This window comes from Alosa sapidissima, chromosome 14 (genome assembly GCF_018492685.1).
Source record: "Alosa sapidissima isolate fAloSap1 chromosome 14, fAloSap1.pri, whole genome shotgun sequence".
Lineage (NCBI taxonomy): Eukaryota > Metazoa > Chordata > Actinopteri > Clupeiformes > Clupeidae > Alosa > Alosa sapidissima.
Window position 1 is genome coordinate 2,891,481 of NC_055970.1, and position 8,481 is coordinate 2,899,961.

At 45.0% G+C, this 8,481-nt stretch overlaps 1 long non-coding RNA gene across 2 annotated transcripts; it reads right to left on the minus strand.

Moving 5' to 3' along the window:
• Window positions 1–5,061: 5,061 nt before the first annotated feature.
• On the minus strand, window positions 5,062–6,063 carry LOC121681421. Of its 2 annotated transcripts, none has more exons than XR_006022129.1 (2): window positions 5,738–6,063; window positions 5,062–5,209 (listed from the first exon to the last, which is right to left on the minus strand). It is a non-coding gene; the product is annotated as an uncharacterized LOC121681421 (long non-coding RNA). The 2 variants fall into 2 exon arrangements; XR_006022130.1 differs by having other exon boundaries at window positions 5,062–5,415.
• Window positions 6,064–8,481: the final 2,418 nt, after the last annotated feature.

Below are 8,481 nucleotides of genomic sequence, written 5' to 3' on the forward strand. Positions count from 1 at the left end.
GTTGTATTGGCGGATGGTCAACACCTCGGTCTAAGTCCTTCAGGCTGGCAGCGTGGTCATTGGGGGAAAGGCACTCATGACTTCTGCACTGTTTGAACCAATTTTGTGTAGTCTGAGGTTCAAGCACATTTTGTGTTGCTTTGAGTAGACTGACTGCAGCATCTGCTGTGGGTAGCGACTTAAGGCTATCGTCCACTTAAAAGTCTCTCTGGACAAACTGACGTCTCTCTCAGACAAACATCTGTCTCGAATTCAGACTCAGCCTCCTGAGCGGCCCGCCTTAGGCCGTATATGGCAACAGCTGGCGAGGGACTGTTCCCGAAGACGTGCACCCTCATTCTGTATTCTGTCATCTCCTTGTCGAGATCGTTGTCCCTGAACCACAAAAATCGTAGGAAATTTCTGTGCTCCGTCTTCACCAGAAAACAGTGGAACATTTGCTGAATGTCCGCTGTGACAGCCACAGGCTCTTTCCTAAACCAGATGAGGACGCCAAGAAGGCGGTTATTGAGGTCAGGGCCCGTCATGAGAACGTCGTTTAAGGAAACGCCTTCGTGCTGGGCACTCGAGTCGAAGACCACTCGTATTTGGTCCGGTTTTTTGGGGTGGTACACCACAAAGATGGGGAGATACCAGCGTTCCTCTTCCTTTGAAAGAGCTGGGGCAAGCTCTGCATGCCTGTTCTCAAAAATCCTGGCCATGAATGAGAGGAAGTGATCCCTTGTCTCTGGTTTCCGTTCTAAGCTGCGTTTGAGTGACAACAGGCAGCGTAACGCTTGGGCCCTGTTGTTAGGTAGGCGCTGCCTCTGGGGTTTGAATGGGAGGGGCGCCACCCAGCTGCTGGACTCGTTCTGGCAGAATTCCTGTTCCATTACGTCCAGGAAGGCCTCGTCTTCAATGGAAAGTGCAACTGACTCATCCTTATGTGTTGTTTGGAAGAATAGAACATCCCAAGCTGTCTCCATCACAGATGAGCTGCTCGTGAGTCTTTGAAAGTTGCATGTCACTGTACCTCTCTTTGACCATGAAGCGGTTAGGAAGAAAGAGACTGGGACGTCCATTGTCCAGAGTGCTTGTGTAGAAGGTATTCACATTAGTGGGGGTGTGCAGGCCTCCCAGGCAGACTGTCCCTATGATGACGATGACGTTGGGCGTATGGGGAGTCGTGAGGGCCATTTAACTGTTCTCTCTCTTACTTTGTGGACTCTAATTATGTCTCGGCAAGGAGGAGCATTATGGGGGCCTGAGGGTCCAGTTTGGGAACCTGGTGACTCATTGGACGAAGGTGTGCATGATGTGCAGCAGCCTCTGGGGTGGGTATTTCTGAGCGGTTGTTAGGGATTTCATTACATTCTATCAGTGTGGGTAAGTCCAGGCATATCTAGCCGTCTATGGATTCAACCTGGTATCCGTTAGCTCTTCTCCCAGCTGTATTGACCACCCCTGAACATGTGTTCAAAGAGTAAGGTGAGCTTGGGCCTGTTATGTTAAAGAGGCTGAAGAAATCTGTGCGGGCAAGGGACCTATTGCTTTGATCATCAAGGATAACATAGGCCCTGGTTGCTCTCTCTCTCTGACCAGTAGGAAACATTAGGGGTTGGAATTTCCGATCTGTTGTTGGGGAGTTTGTTGCATTCAATGAGAACAGGAAGAGGGATGCACGTCTTCTCATCTAATGATTCAATCATGTAGCCACATGCCCTCCTTCCGGATGTTTCTACACTGCCGGCACACGTCTTTAATGTGTAAGGAGATGGGGAGCTTTTGTCATGGAACATTTCAAAAAAGTCTGTTCTGGCAAGAGACTTGTTGCTTTGTTCATCAATGATCGCATACACTTTTGTAGCTGTCTCTCTGCGACCTTGGGGATACACGCTGACTAGACGGATTTTTGAGCAAGCTCTTGCACTCACCCCTTCACCGCATACGTCAGTGCACTTGGATGTTACAGCTTCTGGAGGCTGTACTTTTTCTCTGCCCTCCCTGCCGTTGTCTGAGATGGGTGGGGATTGTTTGGCTTTCCATGGTGATGGACCAGGGTGAAGGGCTTCGACATGCTTGTCACTCTTGCACTCCGCACATGTTATGGCTGTGTTGCAGTTCTTGGCAACGTGAGCTGTTGATGCACAACATCGGAAGCAGATGGAGTTCTCTTTGATGTACTGTTTGCGGTCTGTTAGTAGTTTGTCTCTAAAATTCCTACATTTTCCTAGCGGGTGAGGCATTTTGTGAATTGGGCAGTGTTTGGTTAAATCTGGAGAGTCCACTTTTGGCTCACTGTTGTGGCTAAAGTCACCAACTTGGGTTTTGTGAACTAACACTGACTGATTGGTATTACTAGTGGGGCTTCTGAGCTTGTCTCTCCTGGTGGCAGGAGCTGTGGGAGGAGATATGGTAAAACTAGGATCGTTTCTCGCTTTAGCTTGGTTGTGAATGAAGTTCACAAATACGCCAAATGGGGGGAAAGGAATCTGGCGCTCTCGTTTAATTTGAGAACCGTAAAACATCCATTTCTCCTGCAGGCTGTATGGGAGCTTTTCAACAATTGGAGCTACTCCTCTGGCTGTGTCTAGATATGCCAGTCCTGTTAGATACCCATCTTGTTTTGCAGCCAACAGCTCTTGGAGGAGGTCTGCTAACTCACGCAACTTTGCAGGTTCTTTGTTGGATATTTTCGGGAAGCTCTCCAATCTTGCAAATAGCGCCCCTTCTATAGCTTCAGGTGTGCCATAGCACTCTTCAAGGCGCTGCCAGATGGTCTTGAGCCCACCCTCGGGATCTCTTATGTAGGCTGCTTTTAACCTGCGTGCTTGCTCTGACGACTCTTTGCCAAGCCATTTTATCAGGAGGTCAGTTTCCTCTGCTACAGTCACACCAATGTTGTCTATGGTGTTGCAGAACGAGGACTTCCATGCCCAGTAATTCTCTACTCTATCGTCGAACTTCGTCAACCCGGTGGACACCAGCTGACTTCTTGCAATGAATTTAGCCAGATCTGCGGTTGCAGAACCATGATTGTTTTGATTAGGGGTGTGGTCAGAGGGAGGACTGAAAAGTGGATTTGGACTGGGGAGTGTATGGCCATTTGCTCCCTGCCATGCTTTATTGCTGATTGGGGACGGTTTGTGGTGCATTGTTGCTGGTGGCATTGGTTGCCTATGCCACCGTGGCTCTGGTGAAGAATTGCTAAATGGGCCTAGCAGGTCTGTTTCCCTTTCTAGCTTTGTCTGTTGTCTTGACAGAGAATCATGAGCTGTGAAGTATCTTTGATTTACCTCTGATCCTGGATATCCGAAACTCTGATCTTCATTTAGTTCTGCTTGCAGAGCTGCTGCTTCTGCAATTGCAGCTTCCATTTCTTTATTGCATTGGAGAGCTTCTAATTCAGCTTCTAATTTTGCTCAAGTTTCATCTCTATTTCTCTTTGAGAATAGGCTGCTCTGGTTCTGGCTGCTTGTGCTTTGGCTTTTGCTGATGCTAACATGGCGCTCTTTCTTGAACTGCAGGTTGATGCACGAGCAGACGATGCGCGGGAGGAGATGGATGCCATTGCTTGAGATCTGACCTCGAGTTCTTGCAATTCTGCTTCGGTGGAGTCGGCGGGTAGCTGAGCTTCTGTCTGAGATTCCATGTCGTATGGAGCAAGGGATCGGGGTGAACTACTTGCAGGTGGTTGTTTGCGAAGATTTAGTCGTCTTGACAGGCGAGGGTCTGCCTTTTTACTGTACTGGCCTCACTAATTTTAGCTCATTAGTTATCCAGCAAGTTAAACATTAGGCTATAGGATACAAAGAACGTCGATGCAGCTCGATCCTTTGTTCAGTTTCTCCCATTCCTTTATTAATTTTGTAAAACTGTAACACAGAAATACATTTCTTTCAGCTCATTTATGCCTTTTTAGATGCCTTTTTAGGAATATACATTTATGAATATAAATCACATAGAATATGACTGACTGCAACCGTAAATAACACACTTCATCGCTACCACGTTTCAACCACGCTAGCCGCCATTACGATATAAGAAACCATATCAATGAACTAAAATGGCTTATATTGCATGTCACACAGTTACCTAACACACATGTAGCAAACGAAATAATACTTACAGGCATTGCCCTCATAGGGAACCAAATTATAATTAAAGCGACTTATTGCTGTAAACTGGTAGCTGAATATTCACGAGACACTAAAACATCCGTGCAACTCGTACTTCTTTTCCGTGCGCGAGAGAACAGGAAGTAGGCGGAACACATTTCTGCATACCGGGAAAATGACCATTTCGCCCAGTAGATGGCACTCTAACACAACAATTGCTGAGAAACATAGAAAACAGTAAGCTTGACGTTTATGTCTGCTAAGACCATGACAAATACCAAGTAAGTAGAGGGGACAAATTTAAGATACGACTGGAACATACTGAAAAACCTGCCCTAAATAAAATATCAACACACCTTTCTTTTTGTTTTTTATTTAATTTTACACTACACACACATATCCCTTGGTGGAAAGAAAAACTGCAATTCACTAACATTTCATTGCATTAACAGGAATAACGCCTCAATCAGAATAAAAATACAGACACAATGACAACTACTCACTTTCAGTGATGTAGCTCAAGTAGTCCAGCACTTTACAACAAGACAGAGAGGGATAACACACACACACACACACACACACAGAGATAGACAGACAGACAGACAGACACACACACAGAGACACATAGAAAGAGACATATATACATACATACATACATACATACATACACACACACTCACACAGAGAAATTGAGAAACACATAGAAACACATACAGACAGAGACACACATCAGCCTATGCTGGGGTGGAATGTAACTCACCTATGGTAGAGTTGACAATGCACTCACTCACCTATGGTGGGGTGAATTCTAACACACCTACACTGTGGTGTGAGAAAGAGAGAAAAAGACACACACACACACAGAGAGAGAGAGAGACACACACACACCAGATTGTTTCCATTGAATTGAATTGAATTGAGACAGAGAGAAACACACACAGACACACAGAGACAGAGACACACACAGACAGAGACACACAGACACACACACACACACATCAGCCTATGCTGGGATGGACTGTAACTCACCTATGGTGGAGTTGACACTGCACTCACTCACCTCTGGTGGGGTAGATTCTAACACACCTACGCCGTGGTGCACGCTAACTCACCTTTGCTGGGGTGGACTGTCACTCACCTATACCTGGGTTGACCGTATACTCACTCACCTATGGTTGGGTGGATTCTGCTGGTGGATTCTGTTGGGGTTGGCCTTGTAGCTGTACCTCCAGGCCTCTGCGTAATACTCAGTAGTGTATCTGTATGAGTGCTCACTCTCAGAGATGTAGCTCGGGTACTCCACCGCTTTACAGCTGGACTGAGAGAGGCATAACACACACAAGCACACATACACACACAATAGCTCAATTGTCAGCACGCTCAACTCCCGATCCGCGATGCTGCTGTTCACGGGTTCGAGTCCGGGCGTGTGCAGAGCTGAACCACGCAGGTTCTACACAACGCAGATTACACTGGGGTGGACTGTAACTCACCAATGCTGGGGTGGACATGACCCTGTACTCCCAGTGACAACCAACCAACCAACTAAGCCCCGAATACCCTGGGGTGGACTGTCACTCATCTATGTTGGGGTTGACCCTGTACTCACTCACCTATGGTTGGGTGGATTCTGTACTTACCTATGCTGGGGTTGACCTTGTAGCTGTACCTCTAGGCCTTTGTGTAGTACTCAGTAGCACCTCTGTATGAGTGCTCAGTTTCAGAGATGTAGCTCAGATACTCCAGCACTTTGCAGCAGGACAGAGAGAGAGAGGGATAAAACACACACACAAACACACCACCAACTCACCTATGCTGGTTTGGTTGGGCACTGCGTAGTGTTGCATTTACTGCAGAAATAGAAATTTTTGGACACTGAAATGTACTTCAGAAAAATGGCAGTAGGCCTATACAATACTTTTTGTCCTGTGAATGCAGTTATTTTTTGTACAGGAAGACCCAAATTATAAACAAATAGGCTATAAGATTGACCAGCTGAAAATAGGCAATTTAATGTCAAACATAAGACAATTGTAAAATGCTTAGCTTGAATGCAGTAGCATGCAGGGCACTATTCAGCTAATTACCAGACTGTTGGGTAGCCTACTTAAACTTACGTCATTTTACTTTAAAATGAAATTGAGCTACAATTAAGCCTTTCTAGGCGTTGACCATCAATATAAGCATATTTTGGTCGAACTATTATTTTATTTGGGGGAATTGACGTTTCCTACCTTTCTCCACATGGCTCTATGCAGCGTGATTCACGTTTCTGCTCAATCATGGACCAATCATTTTGTATTTGACGTAAACGTAGAAACACACGTCGCTTCCGTCTTTTGTACTGGTACCAAAGATTGTTAAGGCGGAGCAAGATACTTCATCAGGAGCCACTTCCGGGAACCCGGATCGCACGAGGGGGGGGGTCAAAATCCCCCTTTATGCAGAGCAGAGGCAGCGACTGCTCCATTGAAGTCTATGGGCATAGCTCAGAATTTCACCACATATGCTAAGGTCTTGGTTCTATAGAGTTAGGAATGTGAATTTCGGGCACATTTTCATGATCCTCAAACCCTTCTGAACATTTCAGGTACATTTTTAGCATTTTTGAGCAATCCAGTCTGGAGAAAATCAACCTTATATCAGGTGTGCGCCGGTTATTTCTGCCGCTGCTGTTGGCCGGTTGCAACTTACGCTCGTCAATACGTCATCGACACGCCTCTTTATGCAGACAGGATTCGATCCCCATTTCGCGCCCATAGACATGAACTACGACGAAGTATCTTGTTCCGCCTTAACAATCTTTGCTGGTACAGCTGTTACAAGAGGGTCTGGTGTCCCTTTATTATGATGCACTTCCTGCGACGCGGTCATTCGTCTCTAAATGACTTAACTCCCTCTCGTCTTTTGGTTTGAGTGCGCCAAAATACGCATTGTTTATGAGATCGGGTTGGTTGTAACAGGCAGTGATGATGAGTGGTCAGACAATTATGTATGACACCCAGCTGTTTTGAGTTGCAGTTACAAAACCCAACTACGTAAAAAAATATTAGAGAAGTAAGCAAATTGGACCAGACAGAATACAGAATTCTAGGACAGAGTCCTGGTTTTGTTTACCCATAGCAACAGTTGCTATATGCGCCTGGTTTAAATGGATGAGAACGTTGCAAACACAACCAAGTAAAAATAGGCAAAGTAGGCTCGTTAACCATTGTACATTTAAATACCATCGACAATTATAAAATATCGAACCTAAATTAAGGCATGGTGTAAGGCTACAGCAAATATGCAATCCTGTGTCTTTTTAATGTAGCCTAAAATGATAATGTAGCCTATATTTTTAAAAAAAGTCGTGGTAGCGATTCAGACAAGGGTTTCTTCCCAACGAAAATGTATGGTCACCGGTCAATGATTGTAACAGCAGCACGCACGCTACTGCAAAATACACTTTTGTAGAACAAAAACAATCGCCTGAAACCACAGTTTTCAGCGCAGGCAAACTGCTGGATGGCTAAGCGGATTCACCGCAACAGTGGAATAAGCGGGATAATGGACTCCACGGTGGTCTGTTCACAGAAATGAATGCGCTTCGCGTCGGGGCCGTTTTACAACCTCGACCGTGCATTAACTTCTGTGAACAGACCACCGTGCCGTCCATTATCCCTTATAACATATGCACCAGAAGAAGCTGGAGGCCCTGATGCACAAGACTGGTCAATAAAAGGAAAAGACTGAAATGGGCTAAAGAGAACATGCTAGGCGGAAGACGATTGGAAGTTAAAGTGATTAAATCACTGACAGAAAACAATTCCAGGCATGGAATGAAATGAAGATATACTAGAGGAGTGGTAGTGGTAGATATCTTGTGTGTGTGTAATGTGTGTGTGTGTATGTGTGTAATGTGTGTGTGTATGCTATAACTTCAGTAGTGTAAACTCAGAACATCAGACTCTAAAAGAACTAATAGACTCTAATGATGCATTTAAGTATGTCTTGGAGGAAGTAATGTTTTTTTTGTGATCAATTTTTTATTAGCACCATTTATATCATTCAGACATTCAGAATAACTGTCAAGGATGTAATGTTTTAATGCAAACAGTGTCGAATAGACTTCTGGTATTATTGTAGAACAAGTGACAAAATAATTGATTCTAGGTATGCTATGAACATTTCAAGACATCATGACGAAGCAACCAAGTCCAACTGATTTGCCTAAAGTACAACACACACAAACCCCTCAGTAGTGGGGCTGTTAAGCTCAACGATCTTGCTTTTTATGAAAGAAGCATGAAACTTTCAGGGTTTGTTCTTGATTACCTTAGCTTTAATTTTAGATCTGGAGGCATTCTCAGTTTGACCTCTGAGGTCAGATAGAGGTCATTGA